The following is an 18,037-nucleotide window of genomic DNA, read 5'->3' on the forward strand; positions in this document are numbered from 1 at the left end:
AAGGAAATATCCAAGCAGTCAGGGTGTCTGGAAATGCTTATAAAAAGCTTATTATGGAGAGATACCTACATGATGGGGATGTCATTATGGCCGAAAAAGATTCAACATTCATTCATTTATTCATCACTTGCTCTGGAATTCATTTAAAAAGTTTTGGTATAATTTTGTGCATTTTATGTACACGTAAAAGTTTGATATAAAAGGGAATATAGAAAATGCATTAAAACGATAATATGCCATTTTCCCTGATGTAAGAGGACGTTTATTGAAAATAAATTTGCAGGTGACAGTCATATGCTCATTAAACTTTTATGTAAAGCATATTTCATGAAAATAATTTTAAAATTACAACGCAGTATAAACTGTATACATGTTGACATATAACTTTTTTTTAATTTCTTAACATTCTTAATTGAGAATTCTTTTAAACTGATGTTGTATATCTGTTCAAAACATTTCTCTCAAATCTCAAAATCAAAACACTTACATCTTCTCATCATCACAGGTTATAAGTATCATTTAACTGATTTGTTATATGATATATTATGCCATTATTAGACATTCTATATTATTTTTTGCATGATTTCAAGAGAAGTTTAAAGGGCCACTACCTTTCCGAAACGGCTTTTAATTTTTTAAAATAGGAATGTAAAACATGAGATCAATAACTTTGTAGAGTCGAAAAAGTTATTAACTATACGTTTACTAGCACACTTATCATCACCTTTAGAACTGTTTAATTAGAATAAATAAAATGTTAATTTTCATAACGCGGGTCGTTTTATGTTTCCCGCCGTCGTCCTAAATGCTGCGCGGGTAGTTGATTATCACTGCGCCAGACGGCAAAACAGCGAAATGAATCTCCACTGCTATCGTATATTAGACAGGAAATCTTGCATATGTTCGGTGTTGTAACCTCATCTTAAACCATCGATATATGTTTTCTTTTGTTATTACTGTTTTTTAAGAAACCTTTAAATTTTGCTCCGGAAAGGTAGTGGGCCTTTAAGGCTGTTTAATACAGCAATCTATTGGGTATTGATATTAGAGCTGGTCTCATTGTTTTTATCTGATCATGAGATATGAGCACAGTCGCTAAGATTAAGACTGCAGGTGCTATCAGAACTTGTGCTTGAGACAAGATCAAGGATTTGAGAGAAAAATAACAAAGGAGCTAGAAAAAGCAGCTATGAACCCAGTCAGGTATATCACGAGATTATTCCTGTGACTCAACTGACGTGTTTCTGCGTTAAGAGTAACACCAGTTACAACGAGCTTTTACCAGTTGTGAGTTATTTGAACGCAGTGTTTTACATTTCGACTGGCATTAGTTTGCAGTAATAACGAACAAGGTAGCTATCCTTAATGACATTATTTCCTTGATCCGTTTAAAACCGTGTTTACTGTAGACGAAGTACGCATCACTGCTATCCAATCCAATAAGACCTAGTATGCTTACTTCGGAACTGTCTGTCATCAGAGCAAGGGGGCGGAGCCAAAGGTAAGTAGTAACGTTTGTAAACATTTAGAATGCACACCAAAAAGCCTGCATCTACCGTTGAAGATTGGAGTATTTTGCAGTTACTATTAAATACTTGGCCTGCAACACATGAACAATTGGAAAAAAGATATTCTCCCTGTATATATGTCGTGATGCAGCAGATGCGGCTGGTAATTTTTTTCGTTAGCTTCGCTAGCTCGGGGAAGCACTAGCGAAAACAAAAATTTCCCCGATGCTGGTTTTGTTAGTTTAACTTTCCCCAGATACCCCTCGATAAAATATTTGAAACATCGTTGTTTTGATTTTGAACTGTAGATTTTTTTAAGTCGTGCGGTAGATTCTTTAAAAGTTGCTGCACGGATTATCGCTACCATCCGCCATCCTTTCCCCGCCCGCAGTTATTGTGTCCGACTCTTGAAGCAAACAGTAATCATGCTTCAGGAAAGTGGGCGGAGATATAGCTTCGATTGGTTGTGATGGGTACAATTAACGAATACTCAAATCCCCTTTTTAAATACAAATAACAATAATTTTTGGGTTAAAATCTTTTATTTGAATCTTGTAACACTATGCATCTTTGCAACAGAAAAACATTTTTTTCGCAATTCGATATTACACGTTGAATTCGATGAAATCCGTGTGACCCACTTCCTGTAGGAACATAAAACCGGGTGTGTACCACACCAGGGATATTCGGATCACAGGAACCCGACCCCCAGGAAGTTGATGCCCACAAGGTGTATCCTCAACATTACTTACTGGACCACCGCTTTGTCACCCAGGTGAATAAAAAAGTATGACCAATGTATGGGAGTTTTGCTCCCATCAACCTGTTATCCCGCAGTCTTAACCAAAACACAACCCACACACTAACATGACCAATGGTAACGGGACTTTAATTAAAACAATCAAAATCGATGATGGTGATGAGAATGACTCCGTCAGTAGTATCCGAGATTAAGTGGAAACAAGTATAGCAACGAAGGGAAGGACGGACTACAATGTGATGAAAGACCAATTGTTATATACAATCTGATTAAAGTATAAATCGAACGAAGTGATTATAAGAATCTGTATTTAACCTGATTGGTTGCAAATACCCCATCACCACGAAATTCAAAATAAATAAAATGCAAATAAAAATAAATAGAATAAAATAAGTCTTTTTTGATCAATCGACAATGTATGTCTTTCTTTGAGATGAACACATTTTCTGTATAATGTATGTATGTGGTGCATCATTATCTACCTTGCGGAACATATCGTGCCATGGCATTGGATAATACATCACTTGTCTATATAACATACTCTGCATCCACTGGTCTCTCCGTTGAATATACAAATATGCCTGGGACTGATCATTTTTTTTACCCCATGCTTATTTACATTCGCGCTGGCTGAGTATGGTAGTGTGCCTGCCTCCTGCAAATTGTCCGATGTAATAACCTGGAATATTTGAAATCCATCGGTTTATTACCATATTTATGTTTTATCAACAGTCAGGGCGGCCTCAGTTGTACGTGAAGTACAAGATACATGATTGAGATTTTTGTTTGTTTGTTTGTTTGATTTATTTAACGTTCCTATTAATAACAGCTATGGTCATGTAAGGACGGCCTCCCATGGATGCGGTGTGTTGCGTGTATGTTGTGCGAGGTGAGTGTACTGAGATACTGCGGTAATGTTCCGTGTTGTGTCTTCTTGTATTAGTGGAACTGTTGCCCTTTTTATAAGTGACATGCCGCCGATAGACACCAAGCAACACACCCCACCCGGTCACATTTAACGTGACAACAAAGGGGCGAACCAGTCGTCACCACTCCCTGTATGCTGAACGCTAAGCAGGAGCAGAAACTACCACTTTTATTGACTTTGGTGTGTCCTCGGCCAGGGGACAGAACTAGAGCCTTTCCTCACAAGGGGCGAACGCTCAACTCAAGGCCAAAAGTGAGGCGGTGCCAAGGGAGGCATTAGGAAAGATAAAGTCAATTAGGAAGAAGAGAAAAGATAAGATCCTAAATTTAGTCCGCTTTTACAGATCATGTCGATAGGGGCAGCAGGTTCAATTCCCTACGCCCTACCATGATTGAGAAGACTATGGTGTGTTTACTATTACCTGTGGGTAGTACAACATGCATGAATTCTTATCCCTAAAAGACAACTGAATTTAGATCTTGGATTTTATTTCCTCCTAACGTCTCATACCGCCTCACTTTGGCCTTTTGTGGAGCGCTCGCCCCTATGAGGTAGGCTCTGGGTTCTGTCCTCCTGGCCAAGGACACACCAATGTCTACAAATGTGCTAGTTTTCTGCTCATGCTTAACGCTTATCTCATAAAGGGAATGGAAAGACTGGTTCGCCCGTTGTCAGAAAAGAAACAAAAGGAAAAAATCAAAAAAAAAAAAAAAAAAAAAAGTATAATGGTGACCGGATGGGGTGCTACCAGTTAATATAGCACTATAAAAAGGGTAACAGTTCCACTATACAAGAAAACACAACACGAACATACAAAATGCATGCTATGGGAGACCGTCGCGAAACATAGACCCTGGCTGTTATCCCCCCCCCCCCCCCCCCCCCCCCCCCCCCCCCCCCCCCTAGGACGTTAAAATAACCAAGCAAACAAATAAAAACAAGGCTACGGTAGTGCTTCTTACAATAGTGGAACAATATATTTGCTTGACAATTAATATCGAAAACAATGGTAAAAATTGTATACCTGTTTCATCCCTTCCCCAACCAGTTCATAATACATCGTTCGTCGACGAATCTGTAGGAATCCTCAGGGATCGATACCGGTGCTGCCAGGACCAGGTCCTGTTATAGTTTCGTTAAATTTGAGGATCGCTATATCGTCAGGATAGCCATTCTCAGCATCGGTTTATGTCCCAATTAGGATACTGAAATCATTAAAACAAAATATTAAACGATTCCTTAAACAAAAGACCATTAAGTCTTAATGGTTACCTGATGTTTGATATTAATTTGCTGAAAAATATTTTAATTTAGCTTAAATTAATGAACATTTATTCAAGTTGTTTTACGGCTTAGATTAAGATCATCCAGGGAGGAACCCTCCCTCGTCTACTATGTTGGCATGGTCTGAAAGGTTATATGTGCCATATCAAAGTGCGAAATATTTTGGATCATGTGTTTTACTGCAGAAATATACTGAGTTTTCAACTTCAGTATTATTTTCGATTAAGTTTGTTTGAAATTCATTCAATATGGAACAGACGTATCCTGTATGGTTCCTTGTAAAAATAAGTTACAACACATAAAACTGAGTAAAATTCTTGGTTCCATGCCTTTTGTGTAAGATGTAAAAATACATGTAGCAGGAAAATCTCTTAAAGGGACAATTCAGATTAAGATGAAACATTACACTAAGCATCTATATCGGAAACAAACCAGTTTCTAATGAGATAATAAGAAATAGGTTGTGTTTTTACTGGTAATAATCCCACGAAAAAGCCCACTGTAGTGATTTGAAAGTGAGGATGTTCAATCTGATTGCAATACAGATCCTTATAACCACTTAGTTCAATAGAGGATCTGACAATATCCGGTTAAAGGGCCATGTTCGGATGACCTTTATTACCATTTGTAATTCAGATCAAATGTATATTCTGCACGTTGCTATAGTTGGGCTCTTTGGGACGACATGACCTACGGTATACGGAAAGACTTAATTCTGACAGATTTTTCAAAACTATTTCGTCCCCTGAAAATTCACTGTCAAAATTTTGCCAGCTGTAATTGATTGGCCATTTCCGAGAAGGTCACCTGGAGATGGACCCCTGAATGGGGATTTTTCTCAGATCCTCTTATCCAAACGTTGTAGTATATTATGGAACTGTATTTTAATCAGATTGGTGAAATGTTTTAAAACTCGCTTGCTGTGTGCCATTACACCACTGTGGTCGACCGACTTGTATACCGAACCCTAGCCCTTGCCGGTGTTAGTAAATATAGGCCCTGCAGATAGGGCGTTAGAAATGTACCTTCTTGCGCCCTATTGCATGATCGTAAAAGGCGACTAAATTTTGGATCCTATCTTTTCTCTTCTTCCTAACTTGGCACCCGCCTCACTTCTGGCCTCGAGTTGAGCGTTCGCTCCTATGAGGAAAGCTCGGGGTTCCGTCCCCTGGCCGAGGACACACCAAAGTCTATAAAATGTGGTAGTTTCTGCTCCTGCTTAGCACTCAGCATACAGGGAGTGGGACGACTGGTTCGCCCGTTGTCAGTATAATGTGACCGGGTGGGGTGTGTTTGCTCGGTGTCTTCGGCGGCATGCTTTAGTGATATAGTACTACAAAAAGGGCAACATTTCCACTATACAAGAAGACACAACATGTGTCTAGTTTTGTAGAAAACTTCCGAGGAATTGCGAGTAACAGTGAGTTACGTTATTATGACGTCACAAAGGTTCACGCTCAATTTCGGGCTGGATTTATAGATCTCGAATCAAGCACGTCATGTAGACGTTTACTGTACCGAGTAAAGGACGGACACGATGAATGTATTATAGATCAAAAGGCTGCAAGCAGGTCTAATAATGTGAAAACAGACAATAAGACATCCAAACCGGAGTTACAACGTGACGTACGTGGGCTATACGTCATTCTTCAATAGGATATTAAGTGTTTTTTTTCCGTACGGTACGGTGTTGGTGATTTTGTTAAGTGATTGTCGTATTCGTTTTATAAAAAATATTCAACTGAAAAACTGGTGATTATGTAATAAAACAAATATTTCATGGGTTACTGTGCTCTAGTTCATAATATTTACCCCTCGGTGATGGTAATCAACAAATGTTATATTGCACTCGGCCTTTGGCCTCGTGCAATATAACATTCGTTGATTACCATCACCTCGGGTTAAATATTATGAACTAGAGCACAGTAACCCATGTGAAATATTTGTATAATAACCACCACTCCGTTCAATTTTTACTCAACGTGATAAAAATTTTAATCAGATTGATAAAATACCCGTATGTAACATGGGTGGTTATATTATCAGGTGTTCCAGCGGCGAGTTAACGGATCGACTGATTTCTACAGATGATGGGACGACTATTCGATTGGATTCGGAAATCCTCTTCACGAGTTTTGGCTAGGTAGGACGTTTTCTACATACTGCAAACATACTTATTTTATCAGTTTTTGTTTTTTCGCGTTGCCTTTGTAATCAATTTTCTAAAAATGGTATTACTAACAGAGTTTTTGACTTCGAACTGAGTAGTCCTCCATTTACTTATTCTACATTAAAGTTTTCTCCTCTGACATATTACTGGAAAATTTTGAAATTAATTATACACTATTTAAAGTAATAATATATCAATTAATTTGAAGGGATATGAATGGAAGAGATGAAATAAAGAGTAAAGAGTAAATGATAAATAGAAATGTGAAATTGATGAAAATATGGAAATTGGTCTTCTGTGGAAGGTAAACTTTGTGTTTATATGCCAAACAAAAGAATTGCTTTCAATGTAGTGTTCTCCAACGACAAAGCGAATGGTGATGAACATGTTTTGTATGAACTATATATTTTTTATTTAGTCATTTATTAGTCGCCTGTCGATGAAACTGGAGGGGACTGTAGTGTTTGTTCCCGTCTGTCTGTCTGTCCGGATTTCGTTTTCAGACGATAACTTGAGAAAAAATTAACTGACTTCAAACAACATGATGGTAGCATATGAGAAATATACAGCATGGAATTGAATTTCGGGACAAAGGTCAACTACAAAGCTCACTGTTACTTAAAATAGATTGTTTGAAAAAATTATGGATTTTAGTTTCCGAATAATGTGAACTGGTGTGGTGTGATACTTGGTGTCTTCGGCGGCATGCTTCAGTATGATATAGCACTATAAAAAGGGCAACAGTTCCACTATACAATATAAAATAATCAAACAAACAAGAATGATAACTCAAGAACACATCAACGGAATTTGCAATGGTAACATAGGCGAAAACATAGCTTGTGACTGAATTTGGGGTTAAAAGGTCACTGTTACTAAAAATAGTTTGTTTTGCAAATATTCGTTTCAGGACGACAGAAATTATACTTATACAATGATAGCATAACTAAGCAATAATAACTGGCCATAGATTGGAAAAATGTAATGGACTGCAGGGGACTTTTGTTGCTTGCAACACTTATTGTAAGCTTCTTTTAAATTAATCCAATGATAATAAAACATTTAAATTGGAAGGAAACCAACACCTACACTACCTGACCTCCTCCGACTGGTATTCATTGAGAGTTGAACTTGAAGATTTTGAAAATGAAACTCGCTACGCCAATTACAACATATTTTCCATTGGAGATGCCAAAGATGGGTACAGAGCTTTTATAACTGGCTACAAAGGTGACGCAGGTAATGTTTGATGATTGTTCTGTTGCATGTATAGATGTCAATGTTTGATGATTGCTCTGTAGTATAGTATATATGTCAATGTTTGATGATTGTTCTGTAGTATAGTATAGATGCCAATGTTTGATGATTGCTCTGTAGTATAGTATATATGCCAATGTTTGATGTTTGTTCTGTAGTATAGTATAGATGTCAATGTTTGATGTTTGTTCTGTTGCATGTATAGATGCCAATGTTTGATGTTTGTTCTGTAACATAGTATATATGTCAATGTTTGATGATTGTTCTGTAGTATAGTATAGATGCCAATGTTTGATGTTTGTTCTGTAGTATAGTATAGATGTCAATGTTTGATGATTGTTCTGTAGTATAGTATAGATGTCAATGTTTGATGTTTGTTCTGTAGTATAGTATAGATGTCAATGTTTGATGTTTTATCCTTCACTAGATCTTGTATCACTATAACTCCTTTCTGATACCAGTCCTTCATAAAAATATATTTTTTTCCTATAGTAATTTCATCATTGTACCAGATAGGGGTTTTCATATAAAATTGATGTTTGTTAACATTCTTCTTGCAACTAGAATGCAGATGCTGATAGGCTTTAAATACATTAAACCAAAAACTATTATTACATTTATTTTGACACATTCTTACATATTCAAGCCCACAGTTAGCTAACAAATCTATGTTTATATATGTTTTGAGAATCACTTTGCCATTTAGATGTACTAAGAAGAGCTCTTCTTATCCAACTGACTTTGAGAGAGTCAATGAAGGCCTTAATATTTACCATTTTAAGTCCTCCTTCAGTATAGTTTTGTATCAAAAATATCCCTTTTAACCTTATCTATTTTACTATCCCATAGAAATTCATAGAGAACAGAGTTAATTTTGGAAAGAAATTTTTCATCTGGGTTTGGCAGAGATATAAATAAATGATTAAATTGGGAAATAAGTAGTGATTTTATTATATGCATTTTGCCAATTGGAGTTAAAATTCTCCTATTCCATGATTTTATGAGAGATTTAAGTTTTATCAGTTTTTTGTCAAAATTTAACTTGGGTATCATATGCAGATTAACATAATAGTCAATTCCTAGAAGAGTGAACCTCTCTTGCCCCCACTGAAGATCTAGTTCTGGAAGAAATGTATCCGAGCTATATATTTTTTGCTTCCGATCCATACCACTTGAGTTTTCGAAACATTCATTTTAAGTCCTGATATATTAGCAAAATGTCTTAATTCTTTTATTGATTCCCTAAGTGATTTCTCTGAACCATCTAGTGCCAGTGAGGTATCATCCGCGTATTGCGATAAGAGTATTGGACAGCCGTTAATATCAATTCCTTTTATTCCTTCATTATGTCGTAATTTAATTGCCAAAATTTCTGCGCATAGAATAAAGATATAAGGAGCGATAGGGTCGCCTTGACGACAGCCTCTTTTAATTGGAAAAAATGAAGATAAATTCCCACCTTGATTAATAGTAGCACTAGCATTGTTGTGAAAGGTTTTTACCCAATTTATTATACTGTTCCCAAAACCAAAAAAATGTAATACTTTTTCTATAAAAACCCAAGAGACCGAATCAAAAGCTTTTTCAAAATCAATCATTAAAAACATACCTGGAATATCATTTTTCTTCTGTATATTGCATGACATCATAGACAAGTCTGGTATTTTCGCCAATATAACGCCCCTTTAAAAACCCAGTCTGATCATTATCAATTATTTCATCCAAAACTGATTTAAGTCTACGAGCTATTTTAACTGGCTACAAAGTATAGTATAGATGTCAATGTTTGATGTTTGTTCTGTAGTATAGTATAGATGCCAATGTTTGATGTTTGTTCTGTAGTATAGTATAGATGCCAATGTTTGATGTTTGTTCTGTAGTATAGTATAGATGTCAATGTTTGATGTTTGTTCTGTAGTATAGTATAGATGTCAATGTTTGATGTTTGTTCTGTTGCATGTATAGATGTCAATGTTTGATGTTTGTTCTGTAGTATAGTATAGATGTCAATGTTTGATGTTTGTTCTGTAGCATGTATAGATGTCAATGTTTGATGATTGTTCTGTAGCATGTATAGATGTCAATGTTTGATGATTGTTCTGTAGCATGTATAGATGTCAATGTTTGATGTTTGTTCTGTAGCATGGTAGTATAGATGTCAATGTTTGATGTTTGTTCTGTAGCATGTATAGATGTCAATGTTTGATGATTGTTCTGTAGTATAGTATAGATGCCAATGTTTGATGTTTGTTCTGTAGTATAGTATAGATGTCAATGTTTGATGTTTGTTCTGTAGTATAGTATAGATGTCAATGTTTGATGTTTGTTCTGTTGCATGTATAGATGTCAATGTTTGATGTTTGTTCTGTTGCATGTATAGATGTCAATGTTTGATGTTTGTTCTGTAGTATAGTATAGATGTCAATGTTTGATGTTTGTTCTGTAGTATAGTATAGATGTCAATTTTGATGTTTGTTCTGTTGCATGTATAGATGTCAATGTTTGATGTTTGTTCTGTAGTATAGTATAGATGCCAATGTTTGATGTTTGTTCTGTAGTATAGTATAGATGTCAATGTTTGATGTTTGTTCTGTTGCATGTATAGATGCCAATGTTTGATGTTTGTTTTTGTAGTATAGTATAGATGCCAATGTTTGATGTTTGTTCTGTAGTATAGTATAGATGTCAATGTTTGATGTTTGTTCTGTAGTATAGTATAGATGTCAATGTTTGATGTTTGTTCTGTTGCATGTATAGATGTCAATGTTTGATGTTTGTTCTGTAGTATAGTATAGATGTCAATGTTTGATGTTTGTTTGTTCTGTATAGATGTCAATGTTTGATGTTTGTTCTGTATAGATGTCAATGTTTGATGTTTATTCTGTAGCATGTATAGATGTCAATGTTTGATGTTTGTTCTGTAGTATAGTATAGATGTCAATGTTTGATGTTTGTTCTGTAGCATGTATAGATGTCAATGTTTGATGTTTGTTCTGTAGTATAGTATAGATGCCAATGTTTGATGTTTGTTCTGTAGTATAGTATAGATGTCAATGTTTGATGTTTGTTCTGTAGCATGTATAGATGTCAATGTTTGATGTTTGTTCTGTAGTATAGTATAGATGTCAATGTTTGATGTTTGTTCTGTTGCATGTATAGATGTCAATGTTTGATGATTGTTCTGTAGCATGTATAGATGTCAATGTTTGATGTTTGTTCTGTAGTATAGTATAGATGTCAATGTTTGATGTTTGTTCTGTAGTATAGTATAGATGCCAATGTTTGATGTTTGTTCTGTAGTATAGTATAGATGTCAATGTTTGATGTTTGTTCTGTAGTATAGTATAGATGTCAATGTTTGATGTTTGTTCTGTTGCATGTATAGATGTCAATGTTTGATGTTTGTTCTGTAGTATAGTATAGATGTCAATGTTTGATGTTTGTTCTGTAGTATAGTATAGATGTCAATGTTTGATGATTGTTTCTGTACATAGTATAGATGTCAATGTTTGATGTTTGTTTTCTGTAGTCAGTAGTTATAGTATAGATGTCAATGTTTGATGTTTGTTCTGTAGCATGGTATAGATGTCAATGTTTGATGTTTGTTCTGTAGCATGTATAGATGTCAATGTTTGATGATTGTTCTGTAGCATAGTATAGATGTCAATGTTTGATGTTTGTTCTGTAGCATGGTATAGATGTCAATGTTTGATGTTTGTTCTGTAGCATGTATAGATGTCAATGTTTGATGATTGTTCTGTAGTATAGTATAGATGTCAATGTTTGATGTTTGTTCTGTAGCATGTATAGATGTCAATGTTTGATGTTTGTTCTGTAGTATAGTATAGATGTCAATGTTTGATGTTTGTTCTGTAGCATAGTATAGATGTCAAGCGTTTATGTTTTTTGATTTTCAATTATATGTCAATGTTTAATGTTAGTCTTTTGTGAAATCAATATATATTTTTATCAGATTGGTTTAGATGGAATATTTTTGATAATTTTAAGGAGATGATATGATCCAATGCAGTGGTTACCGATTCACTTCCAAGGACAAGGACTTTGATGGCAGTTCCAAAAATTGTGCCACACTATACCACGGCGCGTGGTGGTATGGGAATTGCCATTCGTCAAATCTCAACGGGGACTACCTGTCAGGACAAACGTCATCGTATGCTACCGGCGTGGTGTGGAAAACCTTCAAAGGATATTACTATTCTCTCAAATCTTCTATTATGATGATACGGAGAGGCTGGCGGCACTCACAAGCAAACAATGTCAGTTCATAGACAATTAAATCTGGCGTTTGCCACTGGAAACAATGTCAGTTCATAAATGATTTTATCTAGTGTTTGTCACTAGAAACAGTGTCAGACCATAAACGATTTAATCTGGCTGTCACTGGAAACAATGTCAGTCCATAGACGATTAGATCTGGCTGTCACTGGGAACAATGCAGTCCATAGACGATTAGATCTGGCTGTCACTGGGACCTATGTCAGTCCATAGATGATTTGATCTGGCTGTCACTGGGAACAATGTCAGTCCATAGACGATTTGATCTGGCTGTCACTGGGACCAATGTCAGTCCATAGACGATTTGATCTGGCTGTCACTGGGACCAATGTCAGTCCATAGACGATTTGATCTGGCTGTCACTGGGACCAATGTCAGTCCGTAGACGATTTGATCTGGCTGTCACTGGGACCAATGTCAGTCCGTAGACGATTTGATCTGGCTGTCACTGGGACCAATGTCAGTCCATAGATGATTTGATCTGGCGTTTGCCGACGGAAAAAAATGTCAGTCTATTGTGTGTTCCACATATGGGATAGAGACGAATTTATATTACGGTATATATGTAGCATAATTATTTGTTGTAATTTCATTAATCAAGCGATTTGTTTATTCCTTTTTTGTTAATAAAAACGGTTTGATGTACCTTTTGTCCATTGTGCTTCGACTATCGCCATCGGTTGTCCGCCGTGTGTAAACGTTACACATTTAAATACTTTCCCATGCTCCACCGGTGTCATTCGGATGGCATCAGTGCAATTTAAGTGAAACTGGCGAAGTGTTTATATTTTCGGTTTGATGCGATATCAACGACGGCCATCATCATGAAAACATTTATACCAGAGCGATTTAGCTTGAACGTGCCTGAAATGAATCTGACCAAGTGCTTTTTTAGCAGTCTGAAATTGAGGATGGCTTCCAAAAACGGCTATTTTGAAAATAAAAGTAACTGATCAGATATTGACAAAGATGATTTAATTATATGGCATTAAATATATCAAAAATGTTGATTGTTCCTTGTTTATTGCTTTAAGTTGTTATCTTCGTTGCAAATTTCAATCTTATTTACATCAAATTAACTATTATATCTAAGAATAGTTTATGAAGCATAGTATGATCAGGATCATAAAATTCAAACAAAAATCTCCACACGCACAGTGTCGCCTTGAGGTATTAGACCCAAAGACTAAAGTGACCACAATAATTCTTTAAACAGATTCATTTTTTGCAGTAACAAGATATATACAACTAGACGCTATCTTGTTTATTTATCTGTGTGGTCTGAATCATTGAAATTTTGAAGTTTTATTTTTAGAGTTATTCCCCTTATGCCATACATCAGACTATTCCATACAGTTGATGCTTATTTTGCTTCCATAGTAGATTTTACCATTAATGATACAACAATGTGACGACTATCCCTTTGTAACGGCGTGGATATGGGTATTAAAGTAAAGACAGCTTATATTAATTCATCGTGAATCTGTCCAGTTCATAAAAAGTTCATTTCCACAAAAAGTTTGGTGGCTGCCACGGCGACTTCTATTTCAAAGTTAATAATTATATTTATTGTGAAAGGTACGATTATATTCCAGTTTTGTTTGTTTCTGGTAGGTTTATTTTATTTTTGTGTTGTTGGGTTGTTTTTTTTTTTTCTTTTTTTTTTCTTTTTTTTGTGAAAGGTAACAAATATGTACTCCATTATTTTGTGAAAGGTAATAATTATATTCAATCTATTTGTGAAGATTTATTTTCAACAATAAGGCACTCGCGGATTATAATTCAAGCGGACAGCATCGATTTAAGTCACGGAACAAACGGAACTGGAAAAAGTCGTTGTCGGATTTTGTTCGGTTCGTTTGAGACCAACTTAACTATGGTCAATATTTATTTTTTAATCAAAAATTTCTAAATCATTACCGCCCATCTTGGCTTCAATTTAGTCCTATCTCTGCATCACTCAACAGGATTTTTTTTCAAAAAATATTACACAGATACGGACAGGACATGTAGAATTGAAATGTACATTTTTTTTATCAAAATCAGTCTTCGTTTATGTTCAGTGTTCCTTAAAGTATATGATAGACTTATTTCAGATGATTGAAATGCCTTCCTATATAATATATATCATGTATTTGCATTATCTAATCTACAATACTCGATGTGGATGCCTTTGTAAAGACGAATCCGGTCAACCCATTGCTCCGACTATATGCTATCACTAGTAAACATAATGGCATGGTTGTTTGGTGACAGAAACATGTTCTGAACCCTGTGGACTTGTAAGACTGAAATGTACATTTTTTTTGCATACTTTGCAATTTACAAACAACACAACAATCCACGAGTCAGCAGTATTAAACTATAATCTCTAAGCTTAGATCGGATGCATAGACACTTTATTTCAACTATTTTATGTTCAAGTATACCTAAAAAGTGATATATAGACATACAAAAAACTCATGTAAACGGGGTCTTGAACCTTAAAGTTGTATTTTGACACTTTATTTTATCAGTAATTAATTGAAAACCATAAGTTTTGGGGAATAAAGCTGTGAAAATCATTCAAAGGCACGGAGAAACGTTGTAGCATCAATCTGATTAAAATACAGATCCTTATAACGACTCCATTCAATAAAACGTAGTGTGATAAGGATCTGTATTGTAATCAGATTGACTGTAGCAACAACACAAAACCAATGCACTATAATAATTCTTGGCTTTAAGCTTTATATAAGTTTAATTAAAAACATAACAGAAGAAGTCAATTTACAATTGCTGATATCACAGTAAGTGTACTGTAGATGTCAATATCATGATATTTGGCAAAAGTGCGAAAATTCATTTTTAGCTCTTATTTTGCTTTTGTAATTGCAACTTATACAAGATAAGTATTGGGTAACGTATTGGTGGCCAGATTTGTGAGTACGAGAATTACGACACTTTAAATCATTTGTCAATGAGAACATTATAACGAAGTTTTATGACATTTTTTTTGTTAATTTCCTATCATATTAAATGAGACAAGTGTATATGTTGTATGTTCGATTTATCCAAAATATTTAACTTGGATTGGAGAGCAGACAAAACCTATAGATATTATATTGTGAACGGTGGGTGTGATTAACTTCGAAAGCAAGTCAAGACGGATCGGTTCGACACGAAGATGTAAACACGCTTTGTCATCATACATTGGAAACATTTATAACACTATCAAAACGGGTTTTTTTTTCATTTACAGTCATATACAATCACCCTGCAGATAGCCCTGCAGGTAGGGCGTTAGAATTGTACCTGCTGCCCCTATTGCATGATCGTAAAAGGCGAATTTAGGATCTTATCTTTTCTCTTCTTCCTAACTGACTTTGTTTCCTAATGCCTCCCTTGGCACCGCCTCACTTTTGGCCTTGAGTTGAGCGTTCGCCCCTGTGAGGAAGGCTCTGGGTTCTGTCCCCTGGCCGAGACACACCAAAGTCTATAAAAGTGGTAGTTTCTGCTCCTGCTTGGCGCTCAGTATACAGGGAGTGGGACGACTGGTTCGCCCGTTGTCAGTATAATGTGACCGGGTGGGGGTGTGTTGCTTGGTGTCTTCGGCGGCATACATGGGGAGGCCGTCCTTACATGACCATAGCTGTTAATAGGACGTAAATTAATCAAACAAACAAACAAACAAACAAAGAAAGATAGGGCGTTACAATTGTACCTGCTGCCCCTATTGCATGATCGTAAAAGGCGACTAAATTTAGGATCTTATCTTTTCTCTTCTTCCTAACTGACATTATTCCTCCTAATGCCTCCCTTGGCACCGCCTCACTTTTGGCTTGAGTTGAGCGTTCGCCCCTGTGAGGAAGGCTCTGGGATCTGTCCCCTGTCCACCATAGGATTATGACGCGCGCGCAAAAAAAAAAAAAAATACTAAAAGTACCGAAAGGCTGTTTACTTAGCCCTGTATCCCATTTCCAGAAAATCGTTAGTCGGAAAAGTACACGCTACATCCCCATGTCACGATTCCCTAATGAGCACAGACCGAATAAAATCGCCATCTATTCAACGAATGCATCCCTGAAGTGCAGATCCTCAATATAAACTCACTTACTTATAAAAATTGCACATTAGTATCCCTTAGCGATCCCCACGCTCCGTTTATTGTCATGCAGAACAAATGATCACCGATCTCGGCCATTTTTGTCTGTCGTCTCCGATTTGATACAAGCTCTCTGATTGACTTCTAGGAGCGAGTGGACCAATCAGATAGCTTATATAGGGAATCGTGACATGGGGATGTAGCGTGTACTTTTCCGACTAACGATTTTTACACGAATCCTCGTAATTCAACTTTCGATATGAAATAAAATTCGCCCATAATCCCATCATATCATATACCATAGTGACCAGTAAGGAATTGTCTTCAATGTAAGCTAACAAATATTTAGATCGGATAATTTTTATGGTGTTCAGAGCATTTTAAAATTAATTACCCCATTTTCTGGAAATGGGATACAGGGCTAAGTAAACAACCTTTCAGTATTTTTAGTATTTTTTTGCGCGCGCATCGTAAACCTGTGCTGAGACACACAAAAGTCTATAAAAGTGGTAGTTTCTTCTACTGTTTAGCGCTCAGCATACAGGGATCGGGACGACTGGTTCGCCCGTTGTCAGTATAATATTACCGGTTGGGGTGTGTTGCTTGGCGTCTTCGGCGGCATGCTTCAGTGATATAGCACTATAAAAAGGGCAGCAGTTCCACTATACAAGAAGACACAACATGAATATACCGCAGTCTCCAAAATCACGCACCTCGCACAACATACACGCAACATACCGCATACGTGGGAGGCCCTCCTAACATGACCATAGCTATTAATAGCACGTTAATTAATCAAACAAACCTTTATACAAAACTAATTGTATAGTTAAGTGCAAGGACATTGCGACTCTGTCCTCTATATGTGTCATTTATATGGGTGTGTCCTTTATAGACATGTGTCCGTTCTATAGATATGTCCTTTATGCACAGTTGTCCTTTCTTCTGAGGATGTGTCCATTTAATAGGTGTCCTTTGTAGACAGATGTCTTTGTTTAAAGAGGTGTCGTTTGTAGACATGAGTCTTTTCTATAGAAGTGTCCTTTATAAACAGATGTCCTTTCTTTAGAGATGCCCGTTATAGTTGTGACCTTTATATAAATTCACATTGTATCCTTTATATACAGATCTCCTTTCTATATGGGTGTATTTTATAGACAGGTGTTCTTTCTATAGGGTGTCTGTTATAGTGAGGTGTCCTTTATGGCTAGGTGTCCTTTCGGTAGAGTTGTTAAAACTATGAAAGCAGACACAGCCGATTTGTAGATTTAGTATATCGTTTCCTTGCCCACACCTACCCAGTATATCGTTTCCTTGCCCACACCTGCCCAGTATATCGTTTCCTTGCCCACACCTACCCAGTATATCGTTTCCTTGCCCACACCTACCCAGTATATCGTTTCCTTGCCCACACCTACCCAGTATATCGTTTCCTTGCCCACACCTACCCACACCCATTTGTTACGGAACGTCGAATATGATCAAAGTTAGACGTGTAATAAAATGGAACATTGGATGCATGACATCCACGTAAGGAAGATATAATACAAATTGTTTGCCGATCTGTTTACAATCACGTTTACAATCACGTTTACGTCAACAACTTTCTATTCGGTTTGTATGCTAAAGAAATCGTCCAATATCCTATATAAGTATAGAGGATTTTATGTCATACGAACCGCTCACAAACGAAGCGATTGGGATAACAAAATATCAACGTCATGGTGACCGTGATGATTACGTCATTAAT

At 36.3% G+C, this 18,037-nt stretch overlaps 1 pseudogene; it reads left to right on the forward strand.

Moving 5' to 3' along the window:
• Nucleotides 1-1,933: 1,933 nt before the first annotated feature.
• LOC138310149 (fibrinogen C domain-containing protein 1-A-like) lies at nt 1,934-12,362 on the forward strand (annotated as a pseudogene).
• The last annotated feature ends 5,675 nt before the right edge of the window (nt 12,363-18,037 follow it).

This window comes from Argopecten irradians, chromosome 16, assembly GCF_041381155.1.
Source record: "Argopecten irradians isolate NY chromosome 16, Ai_NY, whole genome shotgun sequence".
Lineage (NCBI taxonomy): Eukaryota > Metazoa > Mollusca > Bivalvia > Pectinida > Pectinidae > Argopecten > Argopecten irradians.